The sequence below is a fragment of the Rhinolophus sinicus genome, linkage group LG03, assembly GCF_036562045.2.
Source record: "Rhinolophus sinicus isolate RSC01 linkage group LG03, ASM3656204v1, whole genome shotgun sequence".
In the NCBI taxonomy this organism is placed as follows: domain Eukaryota; kingdom Metazoa; phylum Chordata; class Mammalia; order Chiroptera; family Rhinolophidae; genus Rhinolophus; species Rhinolophus sinicus.
This window is the reverse complement of record NC_133753.1, coordinates 107,784,029-107,804,720: the sequence shown is the minus strand read 5'-3', so window position 1 is coordinate 107,804,720 and position 20,692 is coordinate 107,784,029. Positions and strand designations below refer to the sequence as shown.

The 20,692-nt window shown below is 45.6% G+C and overlaps 1 protein-coding gene across 11 annotated transcripts in view; it reads left to right on the top strand.

The window, feature by feature from the left end:
* Window positions 1–20,692, top strand: part of CALN1 (calneuron 1) — a 631,046-nt gene that overhangs the window by 131,231 nt on the left and 479,123 nt on the right. Inside the window, exon 1 of one of the 11 annotated variants that reach the window (XM_074328469.1) lies at window positions 443–1,155. The exons of the other annotated variants lie outside the window; for them this stretch is intronic. The gene's annotated coding sequence lies outside the window, so the exon portion shown is untranslated. Of the gene's footprint in view, window positions 1–442; window positions 1,156–20,692 lie in introns of those variants that run through there. 11 annotated transcript variants of the gene reach the window in all.

Below are 20,692 nucleotides of genomic sequence, written 5' to 3'. Positions count from 1 at the left end.
TCACACCTGTGTGGAAGCACCCCTGCCCCGCATCAAATCTATTATTTGACCTTGGAAGGAGAAATGGGAGCAAATCACGTGTTTTCAGGACCCAGGGTAGCGGGATGAGAGGGTGGCAGGCGGTGGCCGAAGAAAGACATGCCTCGCTAGATAGCGGTAGTGGTGGCACGCCGAATTCTCCATCTCCTCCACCGGTTTTGGCCGCCCGGGCACGGACGCAGGTGTGATTGTGGCCCAGAGGTGTGGGCGCCGGGGATGAAGTAAAGGTGGGGGTCGCCTGGGTGAGTTATCCAATACCGAGGAACACCAGTTTGCCGGAGTTAACGTGGGCTGCTTTTTTGGGGAGGCAAGGAAGCAGGACAGTCGGCCAAGCTTCATTCAGCTCGCCCCCCGCGTGTGCCTGTGTGCGCGCGCTAGTATGAGTGCGCGCGCGCCGAGGCGTTCCTCAGGTTGCGCTGCCTGGAAACCGAGGGAGCTATTGGCGAAGCGCCGGAGTGGGGGCGGGGGCTCCCCAGCCTTCGGAGAAGCCGGGAGCGGGCGGCCGAGGCGAGCCCTGAACCCCGGCTCCCGGCGCGGGCGAAGGCAGAGCCGGGCGGGCGCTGAGGGCGGCCTCCAGGCTCTGGGGGGCCCGCCGAGGAGGAGCTGGGGAGGAGGCCGGAGCTACATGGAGTTTCCAGGGCGCGCAACTCCGGCGGGGCCTCGGCCACTGGGCTCCAGGGCGCAGCGAGGCAGCCGCGCACATGGGCTGAGCCCGCGCGCCGGAGCTCTGCACGGCCAGCGGGAGCGAGAGGGGTAGAGGAGCGCGCTGTGCCGGGGTGCGGGGCAAGAGTCCCCAGACGGGCGCCGAGGACAAGGACAGGGAGGCACGCGCCCAGATCGCGCTCGGAGCCGACGAGGGGCTCGCGCCGGCCCGGCGCGCGCTTGGGGAGCGGCCCGGGGCGCCGTGGGAGCCGGCGGCAGCGAGGATGCCGGTGCGGGGACGCGGCTGCTGGCTGGGGGTGTGAGCGTGCGGCCGAGCGCTGCCCGCCGGCGCCCGCATCCGCGTCGCCCCCTCCCTGCGGGCCTCTGAGGGAGCCCCCCGCGCCGCGCAGAGGAGCCTCGGAACCCGGGCTTGGGGGCTGCGGGCCCGTGCGGCCGGCCCCGGCCCAGCGAGAGGTGAGTGCTCCCGCCCGCTCTCTCCCACCCACAGTCCCTCCTTCGCCTCCCGCCTCGGTCCTCGCCCCTCTCCGTGGTGCCCAAAGCCCGCGGCTGTCGCGGGCCCCTGTCCCCGGAGTGGGCGGTCGGGCGGCGGACAACGCCTCCCATACCTGTTGGCCTGGGCAAAGGGCACCTCAGCTCGCCCGAGCCACCGTGCTCCCCCGTGGGGTGGCTCCTGGACGCCCTCCCGGGGGCGTGGGGCTAGGGAAGGGTCGCGGGTGTCCCACTCGCTTGTCCCGGAGCTGTGCGGGCTGCAGGCTGGAAGCCGGGGTCCCGGGCGGTGGGAAGGGAAGGGAGGACAGGGGAGCCGCCACCGCAGCCCAGGTGGGAGAGCAGCACGGCTTCTAGGTCTTCGGGAAGCCGAGAGTCATGGAGATCGCGCGAGGCGAGAGGCAGAATTCCCTCCACCTCCAGCCCCCAGCGCGGGCTGCTTGCCTTTCTGAGCGCACGCTCCTCGCAGCCACCCGCCCGGGATCCGGGGCCCTGCGGAGTGCGGGATAACTGGCGAGGTCTCCGGCAGCCCAGCCTGGAACTTGGCTGCAGCTCCTCTGGCCCCTGGGCCCCAAGCAGCTCCGATGGTTCGGCGCCTGGGCAGTTTAGGTTGAAACGCGTGTTCCAGCCTCTCCGGACTGGCGCGACGGGGAGTGAACTTCTTTAGACTTGGCCTGAGGGCGCCTAGGCAGCAGCAGGTAGTTCAGGGGCGGGGGGTGGGGGGGCTTAGAGAGAGCGGGGACGCCTCACGCCGACGGGGTGGATGGTGGTGCACAGCCTGCATGGAGGGCTCCGTTTTTGCCTTCTAGGCGCCAGCCACGTGCGTCCTCTGCCCCCACCCGCAGGAGCATTTCCCACTGCTCTTTTTTTTCCCCTTTGGGGAGGGGTATGTGAGGAAGACACCTTCCTTGCCATCGGTTTGAAGCCCTTAGCTCAGGCGAACAGGTGACTGCAGTTCCTTAGATGCCAGGACTGGAGCATCGTCCCCAGGCCCTGAACCTGTTTTTCACAGAAAAGGAGACTTTCCTGGGCTTAGGGACTAGCAGCTCGGTGCTGACTGTGTGGCTGTCTCGGGTCGTGAAGTCTGATTAGTGTTAATAATAACTAATTGTAGAGTAAGAGCAGCCTCGTGAGAAAAGGGAGGTGACTTCTAGAAGAATGGTTAGATTTCTGCCCTCCATGTCCAGACACACCCAGCATGTGTGCAAATGCGAAAACTCAACTCTCAGGATTTCCATATTCTGCTTCTTTAACTGCTGACTTTCAGTCAAAAAGACTGAAAATCTTTTTCAATTCAGGCAGCAGAGCTTTGGAAGGGGTTTTAAAGCCATTTGGTGTGAAATTTTCTTGAGGCTAGAGCAGGACAGTTTTTCTTTCGTCTTTTTTTTTTTTTTTTTTTTTTAAATCAAAGCCAAACACCAGTTCTCCTTTTTGGCTTGTTGGTGGTTTTTATTTCATCTTTGTGGGATGGAAGAAGGAGTGTTGGGACCAGAAGAAGGAAGTGTTTGTGGAGTCCCAATTTTATTTGCTACTTGTTTGTTTGAGGCTTTGACTGAAGCCTAAGTGGCAACTGAGATCTCCCCTGCGCTGGCAGCTCTGGGGACACCAAGTTTAGGGTTCATTCCTGGGTGCCAGGAGCTGCACACTTTGCTAGTCCCTTAGGCAGTCAGTGGTGGCCCCATGGATGCCCCTGGGTTGCCTTCCCCCAGTGGCCTGCCCTGCTGGAAGCCTGGCAGCGTGGCCCCCCCTTCTGAGTTCACTGCAGACCTGTGGTTTTGTGTCACTAGCTGCCTGAGAACGGCTATGTTTACTGAGAACCTGGTCCACAACACTGAAGTTGGTTATTGGATATATCCAAGTGGAGTAATGAAAACAAAACTCTGGAAATCCAATCCCTAGGATATTTTATTGGAGGAGCGCTAAATCCTCTTAGAATTGTTCACCAAGATCACCTTTGTCTGAACTCTGAACATCACCACTGCCAGTAACCAGGCCTTCAGTGAGGGTGCTTTTTTAGAAAGAACATAATTTAAGTCAGCTGGTTCTGTGGAGAAAATGATGGGCAAAACTTGATGAAGACACACCACTCCTTTTCCTCTCTAAGAGGTGGTGGGGGATTGGGGTGGAATGAGGGTGTGTGTGACAGCTGCTTGTGTAAGTTTGCCATTTATCTCCACTGTGGGAGCCTTCTGGTCAGTGCTTAATATCGGGCAGGGTTGGGCTCCCATATAGAAATTTCTTTTCCATAGCGAGTGGACAGTGTGCTTGTGGGTCACCAGCCAGGGATAGAGGTGTCTGTGTGCTGCTTGCTTCCTGAGCCTGCAGTCCAGGCTTTGCCCGCCCACTGCACTACTGACAGTCTATGCAGTGCTCCTTGGGTGGCAGAAGGGGGCGCTAATTCTTACATTGGGAGGAATTCTGGGGGCTCGGTTAGAACTTTGGACATTTAAGGTCTTTGAAGACCCTCTTAATTCAGATTTCTGAGCCCCTACTTGGCGTGAGACACTTTCACACGTTTGAGCTCATATAACCCTCATTTTTCATATTTGGAAACTGACGCCACTGGAGGGTAAATGACTTTCTTGGGGCTGCTTAGTTTGTGGTTAAGAGGTAGAGTTATGGTTTGATTCTAAGAGGCTAGGCTTTCTTATTCTAAGTCTAGGGCTCTTTCCACACTGCTGCTTAGGATCTGAAGAGTATTTTAGTAACCTTTGACCTTCAGTGCCTCTTTTAAAGTCAGACCCATAGTGGGTGCCCTGTCTGTGTTTGCTGAGCGAATCTAGGTCAGCGTCTCATTCCTCATTCCTGACGAGGAACCTCAGGCAAAGGAGGAGCTAGGCTTTGTGCAGTGGGTCAGGAGAGGAGGCCCTGCGCCCCCGCAGAGGCCCACACTCCAGCCATGTGAGGTTCTGCCCAGATTGGTTTGATTATAGGCTGCAGCTTCTTTGTTTGTTTGCATGTTCCCTATCTGTGCCCACATTAGTGGGTGGCATCTTTGCCCTTCAGTTGAGGCTTAAACTAATGTCAGAGTACCTGAAGTATCCTTTCATGATGGGGAACCATTAAGCAGTGCAATGAGCAGTAGTCTCCGATGCTTGTTAAAATCGTGTGTGTCCTGGCTCTCAAGTAATGAAACCATCCTCCAGGATGGCAGAGCCTAGCCTGATCTCTTGGTCACTCAGTTTGAGGGTAATTCTGAGTGTGGTTAAAAAGGAGAACAATGAAAACACAATTAGGGTTTTTAAAGCGAATTATGTTTTTAATTATTTAAACAGAATCATCTAACAAATGGTTAGTTAATACATCATCTAACAAAAATGTATTCAATGCCTAGTATGTGGTATGGATATTGAAATGAATATGACATAGTTCCTGTCATCAAAAAAATTCACAGATGAATGATGAAGGCAGACCATGTGTTAGGGGTACACGTTTGTGAGCAGAGACTGCATGCATCTAGCGTAGGATGTGAGTGCTGTCTGAGCTGAGCTTAAAAGGTGATTATGAAGTGGTCACCCTTAAATGGGTATTCCATTGCAGAGGAAATAGGGTGGGCACCGGGTGAGAGATGAGAAAACATATAGAAAATATGAGGAAGCAGTTGGTAGCTTGGAGCTCTGGTGCTTAAAGGTTGAGGCAGGGAGTGACAAGAGAAGAGGCTGGAATGATAGATGGGAGCCTTTGGTCAGGGCCAGGGACTCAGCATTTCGCTGTTAGGGGGCAAGCAGCATGGTCCAATTTGAGTTTTAGGTAATTCTGGTTGGGGACCTCGTGGAGAATGGATTTGGCAGTGAGAACACCAGAGGTGTGAATACCGCTGAAGCGGCTGGTGCTGAGGCTGTGATGGGGGTATGGAGCAGAAGAGATGGACTGGGCAAACATTCAGGAGAATTATCAGTTAGGGTTCTTGGGTTGCAAGCAACAGAAGCCAGCTATGGCTAACAACTAACGCAAACAAAGAGAAAGTATTCCCAGTACTGATGGGAACTCAGAGGGCTGAAGGCACGTCCGAAGAGCCAGGCTTGGAGCAGACAGGAATTAGGCAGTTGAGGGGATCTTTATGGTGGGAATTGCCTACAGTTTCTCTCAGGTGATACTATGGAAGCAAATGATCTCCAGCCTTTCCTCTGTCAACACCATCCTCATCATCACTGTCATTGTCATCATCATGGTATTGTTCTGCTCCATTCGGAATGCTCAGAGGACATGTCCGCTTGGCATAGCTTTGGGTCTTATCTAGGAGCAGTTTTCTGAAAGGTCATTGGAAAGAGGAGAGCCAGCTTTCTGAAAGGAAACTGGAATGATATTGCTGAAAGACGGTGACTTAGAGTTGGACAGGCCCTCCATAGGAGGGACAGTTGGCGAGACTTACTGATTCATTGACGTAGGAGTAGGAGAAAGGGAAAGGTATAATGTGACCACTGGGTTTCTAATTTAGGTAATGGGGTGGATCAACAACATGAAAGTGTGGCCAAGACTAAGTCACTTTTTATCCCACTGGCAGGGCTGTGGGCAGCTCTCTGTGATCAGGCTGCCTGAGAAGGTGACAGCTTATTTTATAGTCTCTTTAAGGGGCCATGTTACTCTCAATAAGGCCAGTTGAACTAATTACTTTGTCTCATTCCCCACAAACCTGGATACTTTGAAAACATTTTCGTTGGTTCAACCAATATTTATTATGCATCTCTGGCTTAGGTACTGGGGAACGTGGTAAATTAGACAGCGGTGGTATGCTCAGATTCTAGTGGTGTCAGACAATAAAAAAATAAAAAAAGAAAAGAAAATTAGATGATGTAATAGAGACAGATGCAGTGGCTCCTTCAGATTGAGTGAGTGGTCAAGAAAGTTCTCACTGAGGAGCCATATTGAAGCTGGGTTAGTTGAGGGGACGATCTGGAGAAGAACTTCCAGGCAGTGTGAGCATCCAGTGCAAAGGTCCTGAGGTAGGAACAAGCTGGGTGCAGTAGAGGAATAGGAAGAAGGCTGGTGTGGCAGCAGATGAGTTCAGAGAACCTGGATAGTTCATGGGGTGGGGAGGAGCTCGGAGGTTACCCTGTAGAGTTTGAGTTTGATACTGAGTTTGATAGAAGCTGCTGGAGGGTTTTAAACGGGAGAGTAAAATGATTTAAATTTTGTTTTCAAAAGATCATACTGGCAGCTGTGCATTCTGTATACACTATCTTGGTACAGTAAAGCGAGTCTACCTATTAGGTTGCTGCAAAAGTAATTGCGGTTTAAAAGGTTAAAAAAAATGCAAAACCGCAATTACTTTTGCACCAACCTAATATTAGCGTGTAAAATGAAATGCGCGATGTTTAAGAGTAGCAGATGGAGAGAAAATGCTATGGTGACCTTAATTTAGTGGTTTCGAATGTACCAATTAAATGTGGGTACAGACAAAACCACATTTCTAGTATGATTTCAGTTTTGTTTAAAAACTTGGTGTAGAAGAATAATGGAAATAAATGGACTGAAAATGTTCACATGGCTTGTCCAAAGATGGCATTTTGAATGATTTTCATGTTTTGAAAATGAGCGCATATTTCTTTTATAATCACAAAAAATTGTTTTAAAATATAGACACTGATGACCACAAATGTCTTGAATGGGGTGTTGTGAGAACTATTATCTGCTAAACACTTTTTCCTACCATTTTATTTCTGGAAATTTTAATGTCAAAATCCTGTTGTCCTGGTTGGGAAAGAAATTAGGATGCTTATTTTGGACCCGCTGCCCCAATGAGTAGCTCTTTGTTTTATTCTTAAAAATATTTTTAGTTATGAAAGCAAACATTTTTTTAAAGGAATTAAAGCAATACAGAAATGTTGCATAAAAAATGAAAGTACCTTTCTGCACTCTTGTTCCCCAGACCTTAACATTTCCGTACATATGTTGTTAGATTGTTTCCTACGCATTTCAAATACATAACATCTATATTTTGTTGAAGGATTTTGAAATATTGCTATAACACGTTACCCATCTCCAAATTACTCTCCAAAATTTCTTTCTCTACAGCTTGAACTCTAGCTTACCTTTCCTCCCTTGAAAGAAAATCATTAGGAAACTTGAACACATACCTTAGCTAGGAGAAACTGAATCTTGTCTTTTTAGTATTCAGAGTGTTCACTGAAAGCATACTTTTTATCCTTATAAAGAATAGGGCAATTAAATATTCATTAAAACTTAATTTCTGAGCATTTAAATATATTGCTCTACTATATGATGATTACAAATCATTTGCAGTTTTTCATTCACAAGTTAGCCAGTATGAAAACGTGGAAGTGCAAATTAGGGAGCTTAGCTAGTTATTTTGGTGACATATTTATTATAATGGATTCTATCCTTTGAAAACAGGAAGAGACCATTCCAAGATGTGTTACTTAGAGCCACTGGTGTGTCTGCATGGAGTCACCATGCAGACGGGGTTTGGGGATGAAGTGGCAAGAATGAACTGCCACAACTCAGTGTTAATGTAACTGGACAGGGTCAAGTTGGTCTCATGGGATTCAGCAGAATTACTACTTTCCAATCGTCATTTTAAATAAACACACCCTTTCTTGGAGAATAGAAGAGTGCATATGTGCTTAGAAGAGAAGGATTGGCGTTTAAGGGAGACCAGGGCCGTGGTTATCTCATTTTACAGATGGGAAAAATGAGGACCAGAGGGAGTAAATGACACGTGCTCTGTCAAACAGAGTCCATATGTTCAGCTAGTGCCTCTTCTCTATACTCAACAGTGCCTCTGTGTTGTTAGAAAATGAATTTATTTTAGCAAACCCAAGAATTAAGAGAGCACTCTGAACCTGATGAAAAATGGGAGGGTTTTGAGCTCTTCATTCATTCTGTAAAGTGCAGTCTGTTTGTGTTCTGATAATAGTCCTAACCACTGTGGAAACATTTTTATGGCCTGGTAAGAAACCTTGAACATCTGTACTGCACATTGATGCAGTTTTTCAGCCTTCAGCATTCCTACCGCATGTTCTTAAAACCAGCTCCTCTGTTGTTTAATCTGGTCATGGTTGACGATTCATTTTATTCACAGACATAGGAACACACATTCCATATCCGGCAGGAAGTGGCAAGTATTAATAGCAAACTTGCAGAGTACTTACTATGTATCATCAACCTCTGATTATTAGTATTTCCCCATTTTAAAGATGAGGAAATGAAGATGCAGCAAGGCTGGGTCAGTTGCCCAGGGTCCCAGGTGAACCTGTGGGGTGGGCACCACCACCATCACCATCTCACTCCGGAGACATGGGACTCAGTCCTTAAAATCTCCACTTTCCCTTGCGTCTTGAAGACAAGCAAGCTTTCTGTAAGAAAGATCAGGATCTGACTTTGTGCAGTCAGCCTTAACTATTTAAATCACTTTTTGCCTGGGAAAACTCATGGACATGGAGCTGCAAAGAGCTCTTATGGGGATCACATTTTCAAGTCTGTTGTGTGGGTTGCCCCCACAACACTTCCCTTCACAAGTCTTTTGCTGATAGCAGGTAGAGGACATCATCTGCCCTGAGCTGAGGGTGGTGGTTCTTGTTTCACTTCAAGACCCAACCTTCAAGTTCATTACGTGGGTGCTAACCAGCTTCTGAGCTCTGGTAGACTCAAGCTGCTGCTTTGCGGCTTAGCTCTTATGTTATCTTATAGCAAAGTTCTCTACTTCTCACACCCAAAGAGATGAATGCTTCTTTCAGCAACCCAGAAGCACAGAATCCACGGGGCCCTCGAAGGGCTAGAATCACAAAATTGAAAAGGAGGGAAGTATAAATGCTGGCAGATACTGTCAATGGGTCCTCACTCAGAGATCTTAGCCTTAAATTATTAGTTAGGATGCAAGCTGACCCAGAATTTTGCACACCAGAAAGGACTAAGCCCAGGGGCACTTGCAGTGGACTCTTCTCTTCCCTCTGTTTTAGCCTCTGGCCTGGGTATCTTATGTGCTTGGAGATCCCTGCATGACAGGTTTTGCTGAAAAAGAAAGTTCTGTCCTCTGATATGGAACTGCAGGTGCTGAGAGAGAAAGAGAGAGAGAGAGAGAGAGAGAGAGAGAGAGAGAGAGAGAGAGAGAGAGAGAGAACGCGCTAGTGCTGACAGGTGGCTTTCTCTGGGAGTGGCCACGTCCTGCAGGAGGTTGGAGGCTCAGGGAGTAACCTCAGATATGAAAGTAAATGCAAGAGGCAGGTACTGATTTGGGATGGTGACCCATCATCAAAAAGAACTCCAGAGAGTGGAGAGGGGCCCCTGTTGTATTCTGAGGAAAGGAGATATAGATCTTTCCAGCGGGAGGTCGACCGAACCTTTAGATTTGAGTTTTAGAACCTAAGTCAGAGAATTTTTCAGTGTTTCTCAAACCTTGCTGCACGTTAGAATCCCTGGGGAGCCTTTAAAAAGTCCCAATGCCCCATCACATCTCAGACAAGTGACATGGGATTGCTGGGAGGCATGGCACCGCCTAGGTGATTCCATTGCAGACAGCTTGGAGAATCAGGGCTCTAGGACAACTTTTCTTGGGTGCCTTTGCAGATCGCCTGGGATCTTGTTCAAGTGCAAATTCTGACACCTTGTCTGGAGCAGGCCTCTAGCCTGCATTTCTCACAAGCTGTCCATGCTGCTGCCACCTCTCAGGGGCTGCAGTGGTGGCAGGGACCCGGTAGGAGAATCATGCTCCTGACTGAAAGCGTCACAGGGAGGGCTTCTGCAACAATTGCCTTTTCATGAGATCGCAGCATCTTTGGTTCATTCAGGGCAGGGCTGGAGAACAAGGGGCCCTGACCCTTTATATCCTTATAAAGAATACGACAATTAAATATTCATTAAAAGTTCATTTCTGAACATTTAAACATTATTGTTCTGGTATTGGAGCCCAAAGGTTGGTATCATGATTACAAGTCACTTGCGCTTATTTGTCCTTCAGGATCCAGTGTCTTCTCCTGCCCCTGGTCAGCATTTATAGAGTCAGAATTAGGGGCTCGGAGAGCTGGAAGGGACCTTCGCAATTATCTAGTCTGAACCCAGTCTGAACTCAGTTTTGAAGAGGAGGAAACTGAGATCCAGAGTGTTTTGTCCAGAGTCACAGATCATCGGGCCAGGGCTGCTGTGCACTCAAGACCAGGAGGAAGGACATGGCAGGATGAGAAGGCACCCCCAGGCGGCTCCCCAGGCAGGGCATTCATGAGACAGAGACATCCAGAAGGACTGCGGGTGCAGTCACGTTACAGGTGCCTGTGAACTGAGAGGCATGACTGTCAGTTATACCTGTGATTTTTCATCCCCTCCTCCAGCCAACTTTAGTTAATTCTGCAGAGCTTGACGAAGTCCTTTGCTTCTGCAGTTGGAATTGACACCTTGACAGATGTTAAGCTGCTCATTCCCAGGTGGGATGCTCGCTGAAGCAGGCTGCCCTACTTCAAGCAAAATAATTACGTTTACCATTTTCACCCAAATATTTTCCTCCTGTCATCGAAACAAATAAAGAACATTCTCAACATATAGATTTCTTGCTGTTGTGCTGAATATGTTAAACTTGTTGTAAGAATAGTTCATAATTGATGTTCCTGGCATTTATCACCAGTTGTGACGTGTTCAGCAAGTGATGACTAATAAATTATATTTTGTTGGATCCTTTTTTTCTGCTTTTTTTTAATTCGAGGTACCTGTTTCAGCATGTCAGTGTTCAAGGCACCTGTTTCAGCATTTCAGTGTTGACAGGGACAGTTTCTGCCCATCTCTTGGTGCCTTGCAAACTGTCTTGACATGAAGACTCAGGGACTGAAAGTAACATTACTTTCTCAGGGTTGGTGTGTTTTGCCCTAGAAGAGCAAGTCTTTAAATAGAGGAGGAGAAGACTTAGGGGCAAATGAAAGTGAGCATAAAGGTTGAGGCAGTATAATTATAGCTAATGGTTATATAAGTACTCCTTATGTTAACTTATTTAATCCTTTCAGCAATCTGGTGAGGTGGGGAAGATACCATTGTCTCCATTTGTGTAAATGAGGATACCAAACCACAGAGTAGTTCAGTGCCTTACTGAAAGTCATGCAGCTGATGAGTACTGAAGTTTGTCTTGTGACTCTAGAAGCTATTCTTTTGTGCCACTAGGCTGTACTGCCTCTGTAATTCTGCTCGCCCAGGATATGCCAGGGGCTGCCGGTGACTTTCACAGAAAATTGTCATGCAGACTCCGGCTCTGACATTCCTCTCTCCGAGCACCCTTTCACCTTCACATGGATGCCAGCTCACTCACACCACTGGAGTGGGTCCCGCTGGTGTTGGCCTTGTCCTATTTCCCCAGTCTTTGCTTTCTAGCGTTTTGTAGAGGTGTCCACTGATGGGCCCACATGTGGGCAAACCGTAGTTCATAAACAAAGAAGAGAATCCAAGCCAATTGATAAGGTTGGAATGTCAGTTGGGGCAATTGCGTATATGGTAAACCCCAGATACCTGTCTTGCATTTGACTTATAGACTTCACCACTGTACTTGGTTTTGGCTGCTAGCCTCCTTTGGTGGCCACCCATAGACTCATGTCGTCCTAGGCTCGTGGGACTGTGGTTCTGCTGTGCTTTGAGTCTGGTAGTCTCTGTCTCATTCTTGCTGGATTGTTCAGATTGATTGATCATGTTCCCCCACTATCTGCACCTGGAGGCCAGAAGGAACCCCCTGAATTCTGCCTCACTTCAGTTCTGCTCTCTGGATTGTATTTCCTGAGTCTGGTCCTTGCCTGAATTAACATGATTGCTCCGCCTTTGATCGTGAGCTGGGCCACCTGATGGCTTCTCGTGCCCGGCTCATGCCCATTGTGTTGGTCTGGTCTTGGTGCACCCTCTCTTCCTGTTTGCCTGGTGTTGCTGCCTGGTTTTCACACTATAGTCTGTTCCTTTAGTAGATAGCAAACTTCTTTCTTTAAAGGGGCAGATAGATAGTAAATATTTTAGAGTTTGCAGGTCATATGGTTCTTGTTGCAATCACTCAGTTCTGCGGCTACAGCTGGAAAGCAACCATGGACAAGATATAAAAGAATAAGTGTGGCTGTGTTTCAACAAAACTTTACTTACAGAAACAGAGGCGGACTGGATTTTGATCCATGGTTGTAGTTTGCTGATCTTGCTTCTCTGTATAACTATTCACTGCCTCTTTCTGACTTGCAACATGCAATAACTGTCCCTTTCGAGGTCATTAGCAGGCCTAGTCTAGAAGCCTCAGCTCCATTTCTGAATTCCCTAGAATCCTGGACTTGTTGACCTTTCTGGCCTATTCCTGTATTCACTTTGCAACCTTTGACCTTGAATAATATCAACCATTCACTTTTTAAGTTCTTGGGCAGCTAACTTGATTTCATTAAAAAGTTTATGTTGTTCAAGAACAGCTGGTTCCTAAATTATTTTTACTAATCCTTCTGTTGAACTCTTGGCTTATTTCTTGTCCTGTTCACTATGGCTGTATTCCTGAATCTCTTCTACTATTCTCATTTTCCTACTTCCTTCTCCCACATTCATTCTTAGCAGATGACCTTGTCTCTGACTTTGAGAGATTGAGAGTATGAACTCTGTCACCTCTTCCTTCGACCTCAACATTCTCCATCCTTTCTACTTTAAAATTTCTCTTTTCTCACTGTTTCAAAGAAAGGGGTGTCCTTACTCTTTTACAAGGTAAACTTGGCTGTACCATTAATCTAATTAGTTTTCATTTCTCCTCAGCTCAAATCTCAAATTTTGCTTTCTTTAAGCTCGTAAACATTAAATGTCCCCTGAACATTTCTTGAGCTCACTGCCTTCTCAGCCTGCCCTCCCACTCTTTACTACAAAGTTTCTTAAGAGGAGGGTCTGCCCTGTGCTCTCACTTGTTCACCTTATTTGAGCCTTTCCCCTCACCTTTGCTGTTGGCCAGCCCTGCTGTTGGTTCCCTACTATATTGTCTTAAATACTTAATGTATTATGAACTTGCTTTTTAAAGGTCACTGACATCTTCACTTTGAAATCTGATGATGTGGATTCATTTCTCAGACTGGGCAATATTTGACATTGTTGACCAACCATTTCCTTATGTAACTCCCCACTGAATAACTCTCCTGACTTATTCTCATTTCTTAGCTTTTAGCATTAGTGTGCTAGGGCTGCTGTAATGCAGCACCACAGACTGGGGGCTTAAACAACAAAAGTTGATTTTCTCATAGTTTTGGAGGCTGGAAGTCCCAGATCAGGGTCTCAGCTGATGGTTGCTTCTGAGGTCTGTGGGGAAGGTCTGTTCCAGGCCTCTCTCATTGGCTTGTAGATGGGTGTCTTCTCTGTGTCTTCACATGGTCTTCCTTTGTATGTGTCTGTGTTCAAATTTCCTCTCTTAGAAGGATACCAGTCCTACTGAACTAGGACCTACTCCACCTCATTTTAACATAATTACCTCTTTAAAGCCTATCTCCAAATATGGTCACATCCTGAGGTTAGGACTTCAAACATAGGAATTTTTTGGAGGGACACAATTCAGCCCATAATACTTTTCTGTCTCCACATTTCCTTTTCCAGCCCTCAAATGCAGTGTTCTCACAATCCATGCCTCTTTCTTTGCCACTTTCTTTTCGTGCCCTCTCTAGTTTCTCTCTTGGAAGAGTCTTTTTCCCTCCATGTTTTCACGATCTCTTGAACATCATATCTGATCAGACATTAAGATGTCAGTTGGCTCACAGGCACTCCAAACTCAGCGTGGCCCAAATAGAATGAACCACTTCCTCCCCCACACACAGTGCCTTCTCCTACCTGGCCTGAAGCCCCAGTCACACAGACACTCAGAGTAAGAAGCTTATTGTCATCTCTGGTCCTCTCTCGCCACCCACATGTGCTTGATCTGGTGTTTGGCACCAACATTCTGACCCCATTGCCACTGCTATTCTGGCCTGGACTTGAGCCGGCTCTCAGGTCCATCCACTGAACACACGAGGTGAGTAATGCCTCTTTGGTCTTACAGAAACTTCCAGTTGCATTTCAAATCTAGTGGCTTTCATTTGACCTCCTTGGGTATTAAATACTGCAACCTCTGTGTGCTCAGGTTCCACTGATGACAGACCTCTGTGTCTCGGCTCATGGTCTTTCTGCTCCTTGGCATTCACACGTAAAGTTAAGTCTGGCCTGCTCTGTGAAGTTGAATTTAATTCCTCCTTCTCTGTGTTTGTGTAATACTTACCTAGACATTTACTCTCATGCTTATTGGCTTGCGCTAGGTATCACATTAGGAATTACAGAAACCTGGAAAAGTAAAATTAAAGGAATGCTAGAAGACATCCCTTCCATTGAGGAAATAGACCCTCCATGAGCGAGCTTGTGATTTATCTCTTCTTCTAAATTGCAAGCTCTTTTAAGGGGCTTAGGTGTGTGTGTGAGTGTGTGTGTCTGTGTGTGTGTGTGTGTGTGTGTGTGTGCTTTCTCTACAGATCTTGGCACAGTGCTTTGCCTGTAAGACATGTTTGTAGATGTTTCTTTTTTAAAAAAGATTTTTATTAAAATATAGATAACATACAATATTATATTAGTTTCAGGTGTACATCATAATTATTTAACAGTACCCACCTAGCGCTATACAGTGTTATTACCACATTATATTCCCTATGCTAGAGAAGTGGTCACCATGATAAGTCCAGCAACCATCTCACACTGTACCACGCTTTCACAATATGATTGACTATATTCCCTATGCTGTATACATTACATCCCCATGACTTATTTGTTTTATACCTGGAAATTTGAACCTCTTATTCCTCTTCACCTTTACACCCCCTTTTTAATTTTTTAATTACAGTTGACTTTCAATATTATTTCATATTAATTTCAGGTGTATAGCATAGTGGTTAGACATTTGTATAATTTAAGAAGTGATCCGCCTGACTCATCTAATACTCACCTGGCACTATACATAGGTATTACCATATTATTGACTATATTCCCTGTGCTTTACATCCCCATGACTATTTTGTAACTATCAATTTGTACTTCTTAATGCCTTCACCTTTTCCACACTGCTCCCCAAATCTCCTCCCATCTATCAACCTGATAAATCTAGTACCTATCTGACACTATAACATAGTTACTATAATATTGTACTATAATTATATATAATAGTACTATAGTAATTACTATATTCCTCATGCTATACCCTGCATCCCCGTGATTACTGTGTAACAACCAATTTGTACTTAATTCCTTCATCTTTATTACCCACTCCCACAACCTCTCCCAAATGGCAACCATCAAAATGTTTTCTGTATCTATGAATTTGTTTTTCATTCATTTGTTTATTTTGTTCTTTAGGTTCCACTTAGAAGTGAAATCATATGACATTGTCTTTCCCTGTTTGATTTACTACACTCAGCACAATACTCTCTAGGTCTATCTATGTTGTCACAGATGACAAGATTTCATTCTTCTTATGGCTGAGTAATATTCCATTGTATATATGTACCACCTCTTTTTTATCCATTCATCCATTCAGGGACACCCAGGTTGCCTTCCTAAACTGGCGATTGTAAATAAAGCTGCAATGAACGTATGGATGCACATGTCTCCTCGAAGTAGTGTTTTGGGTTTCTTTGGGTAAATACCCAGAAGTGGGATTACTGAGTCCTTCTTTGTCTCATGCTATAGCCTTTATTTTAAAGTCTATTTTGTCTGGTATAAATATTGCTACCCAAGCTTTTTGTTTTGTTTGTTTCCATTTTCATGAAATATCTTTTTTCATCTCTTTCCTTTCAGTCTCTGTGTGTCTTTTGATCTGAAGTGGGTCTCTTGCAGGCAGCATATGTAAGGGTTTTGTTTTCTTATCCATTCAGCCCCCCCCATCTTTTGATTGGAGCATTTAATCCATTTACATTGAAAGTAATTGTTGATATGTATGTAGTTATTGCCATTTTATTATTCAGTTAATTAATTAATTAACTTATTTATTTTTGGTCTTAAAGAAGTCCCTCTTAGGTTCCTTGTAATACTGGTTTGGTGGTGATGAACTCCTTTAGCTTTTTCTTGTCTGGGAAGCTCTTTATCTGTCCTGCGATTCTAAATTATAGCTTTGCTGAGTAGAGTTGTCTTGGTTGTAGGTCCTTGCTTTTCATCACTTTGAAGATTTCCTGCCAATCCCTTCTGGCCTGCAAAGAAATCAGCTGATTGTCTTATAGGAGCTCTCTTGTAGGCAACTAACTGCTTTTCTCTTGCTGCTTTTTAGATTCTCTCTTTGTTTTTAACCTTTGTCATTTTAATTATGATGTGTCTTGGTGTGAGCCACTTTGGGTACATCTTGTTTGGGACTCTCTGAACTTCCAGGGCTTGTGTGTCTATTTCCATCACCAGGTTAGGGAAGTTTTCTGTTATTATTTTTTCAAATAGGTTTTCAATTCCTTGCTTTCTCCATTCTCCTTCTGGTACCCCTATGATGCGAATGTTTGTATGCTTGATGTTGTCCCAGAAGCCCCTTAAACTGTCCTCATTTTTTTGGATTCTTTTTTCATTTTGCTGTTCTGATTGGGTGTTTTCTGCTGCTTCATCTTCTAAATTACTGATTTGATCCTCTGCTTCATCCAATCTACTTTTGATTCCCTCTAATGTATTCTTCATTTCTGTTATTGTATTGTTTATTTCTGACTCAGTCTTTTTATCTTTTCTATTTCCATTTTTATGTTTTCTATCTCTTTGTTGAAGTTCTCCCTGGGATCATTGAGCATCCTTTATAACCAGTGTTGTGAACTTTGCATGTGATAGATTGCTTGTCTTAATTTTTTTTAGTTCTTTTTCTGGAGCTTTTTTCTGTTCTTTCATTTGGGACATGTTTCTTTGTCTCCCTATTTTGGCTGCCTCCCATAGCTGTGTTTGTTCCTGTGGGGCTGCCATATCTCTCAGTCTTAACAGAGTGGCCTTATGTAGTAGGTGTTCTGTGGGGCCCAGTGGTACAGTCTCCGTGGTCACCTGAGCTGGGTGCTCCAAGTGTGCCCTCCTGTTGTAGTTGAGCCTTGGTTGATAACTGCACATCAGTGCGAGGGACTGACCCCTAAGCTCGCTGGTTGTGAGGACCGGCCTTGGCTACAGTGGAGGTGCTGTTGTGCAGGGGCTGATCCTCCAGAGTAGGATCTGCCTCAGCAGGGCTCTTGTACCTGCCCAATCTGCCCCTTGGGTTTGTCATCCTTGGAGGTGGCTGGGTGAAGCTCTAGGTTGTTTTGAAGCTTACCTACCGCTGGGTGAGCCGGCCCCAGGGCCACCTGGGAGGCAACCTGCTGGAGGCCAAGTTCAGCTGCAGTCCGTGCCCCACCTGGGGTCACCCTGCAGAAGCCACCGATAAATCCTCCGATGGTTGCCACCTGCACCTTTCTTGGAAGAGTCTGGAGAGGCCAAGCCACAAACCAAGGCCAGCAGCTGCTAGTCCCGGGCTTAGGCTTCCCATGTAGAGGTATGGGACACACTGAAGCCAGATGCTTCTTGTCTAGGTTCCACAAATCTTTGAGAGACCTTAGGAAAGTCTGCAACATGAGCCAAGGCAGGTGGTTTGTACGAAAAAGCCACTGGAAGCGGCTTGAGTGTGCCCAAAAGTTGGACGGAGTCTCAGAATTATCAGGTCATGGTGAACAAATGGTGTCAGCCAGTTGATCGAGACAGATATGGCAGCTGCCTGCATCTGCATGCAGGGATAGGGGAAGGCTCAACAAAGAAATAATGGCCAAAGCAGCCTCTCTAGCCTCCAGCCCTAACCCCGAAGGGACTTCTTTAAGACCAAGCAGCCTAACCCCGAAGCCAGACAACTCAGTACTCGCCCCTCTCCTCACAGGTGCCCTGGAGCTTAAAGCGGGTGAGTCCATCAGTGAGTAAGTTCGTGCATGGTCTGTTTAAGATGAGCAGCTGGGACTCCAGCCACCCTCCGTCTCACTCAGCCACTATCACCACTGGTTTTCACAGCCAGAAGTAATGGGGACTTCTCTCCTTGGCACTGGGACCCTGCATTGGGGAGCCTGGAATGGTGCTGGTAACCCTTGCTCCTCAGGGCTATCTCTGCAGCTGAGATATCCCTCCCAATTTTTAATGGTCACTCGCAGGTGTGGAACCAGCCCATTCTGTGTCTCTTTCCCTCCTACAAGTCTTCAGGTAGCTTTTTCTGCATGTCCTTCATTGTAGGGCTTTGGTTCAGCTAGATTTCAGGCAATTCTCAGTGATGGTTGTTCTGTACTTTAATTGTAATGTTGATGTGGTCGTGAGAGGAGGTGAGCAATGTTCTACTCTGTCATCCTGACCAGAGCTGTCCTAGATGTTTCTTAAGTTTACTTGGAGAATATTATTGTGGGGATCTAGCTGTAATCATAAGACTGAGACATCAATGTGGCAAGAGCAAGCCTGTGTTGCTTTGCACGGTGGTCTCACTGCAGTAATTTTTGTCCCCATCATTTGCTCTGTGATTATTTGCTCCAGTGTACAATGGAGGTAATAGTTTGGCCACTTCTACTGGGGAGGTGGCTGGTAGGGGAGGAATAGAAGTGAATTAAATGAACTGTTTCTTTTAATACCTTGAATTCTTTGGAGAAGAAACAGGAGAGGAAACAAAATAAAATCAAGGTGTTTCTTAAAGGAACCCTTTAAGTAAATCTGAACGGACTAATAAGTGAGTAATTATTTGCATTGATATTGAATAATTCAATGTTGGGGCTTCTTAAACAGGAACTCCCCATGAATTTGAAGTTTCCAGATCATTAAGTGATTGGCAGAGGGAGCTGAGGGCAGAGAAAATAATCTGTGTGAACAACAACAACAGAAAGCACAGTCAGAAATAGCACCAAGCAGGTCAGATATTATGATGCAAATCACTGGAAAATGGAGATTGGTCTATTGCACTGCGTAAAATGTTTCTGGAAAGGGTGCGGTAGTTTAATGTTCTTTTTTCTGCCTTTCCAATGCATGTCATCTTCACGTTTCACTTTTCTCAAGGAAACTCTTTGGATCCTTGCATTAATTGGGACTGGTAAACAGAGCATATTGGAAGGAGCATTAAGCCCTTTACCCTGGAGGGACTGCAAGTAATGCCTCCTGCACAGCCCTCAGCCCTTCCTTTCCTCTGGCTCAGTGGTTCTTGCATTATCTGAGGGTGAGGGCATGTTTGGATGTCACAAGGGCCCCCCTTGCAGCTATAGGTCCTTAGATGCTGGCTGTCATCGGTCCCCTGTTGGAGCCAACCAGGCATAGCAAACAGAGTTTGGGGAACAGTTGTAGCACCAAATTGCCCAGTTCAGATCCATTCAGCCTTCATTTAGAATGTTTGGGAATAGACTCCCCTGTGGGATGATTGGCACTCGGCCTTACCAATGCTACAGCGCTTTCTGAAGGAGAAAACAGCTGCCATCTGGTCACTGCTTTCTTGTATGTAAATGTTAAGTAGAAAGTGAAACATTTTTGGTCAGACTTTGAAAAATAAGCAAATAGAAGAAAATAAAGTTTACCTTTAATCCCACGACCCCAGAGGTAACCACTGATCATAGTTTGTGGATAAAATGTCCCAAGAGTTTGTGTTTGTGTGTATGTACCTGTGGGTGCTCTGTGTATTTATGAGGCATTCCTCTATTTATTAGAAGGAGTGTGAGGTGATTAAATACTCTTGCATAAGTTACTTTTTAACTTAATATTTTGTGGATGTCTGTCCATCATCATTTTTAATGAATGCCTTCTATTCCATAAATGGGTGTGTCATGTGTTATTTTTGACTCTGCCTTTACTATTGAAAAATATTGCACATCCATAAGTGTTTTTCAAAGGACAAATTCTTAGGAGTGGAAAGATCAAATCTAGGATTTGGGTACCTTTCCTGAAGATTTTTCCCGTTCCCACTTCCAGGTGCAGTGTGAGAGGATTCATTTCCATGAGGACTAACCAATATCTGATATTGGCATTAACTGTTTTTGAAATTTGATAGCCAAAATGGTTTTGAGTTGTTGTTTTATCCTTGATTTCCAGTATCATAAGCAAGCATGCACATTTTAAAAAATGTACTTATTGGCCATTCAACTTTTTCTTTTGTGAGTTGTGTATTGAAGTTTTATGTCTATTTTTCTATTGAGGTGATGTTTTCTAAAAAAATGACTTGTAAGAAAGAATATTCTAGTAGAAAGAATAGTACCTTTTGTTTATTAATGTTGCAAAATTTTCCAAGTTTGCTGTTTATCTCTTCATTTCTTTTGTATTGTTTTTACCTTTTTTTTTTTTAATTATTTAATCAAATATTGTATCCTCCACTTGTAAATATTTAAGTTTTGGAGTCATGCTTAGAAAATTCTTCCTCACCCCAAGATTACATAAATATTTACTTCTAAATTAAAAATGTTTCTTCTAATTTCAAGACCTTTTTTATTAATGTAGTATATTGCACAGAGCTTCAAAGTGGAATAGATTTAAGAGCTTCTAACACCAAGTGCATTCCCTTGCCGTCCTGTGGAGGCGTGCTTGTTCACCAAGGGCACCTCCCCTCGCCCTGCACTGGGCCTGCTGTGCCCGCTCCTCC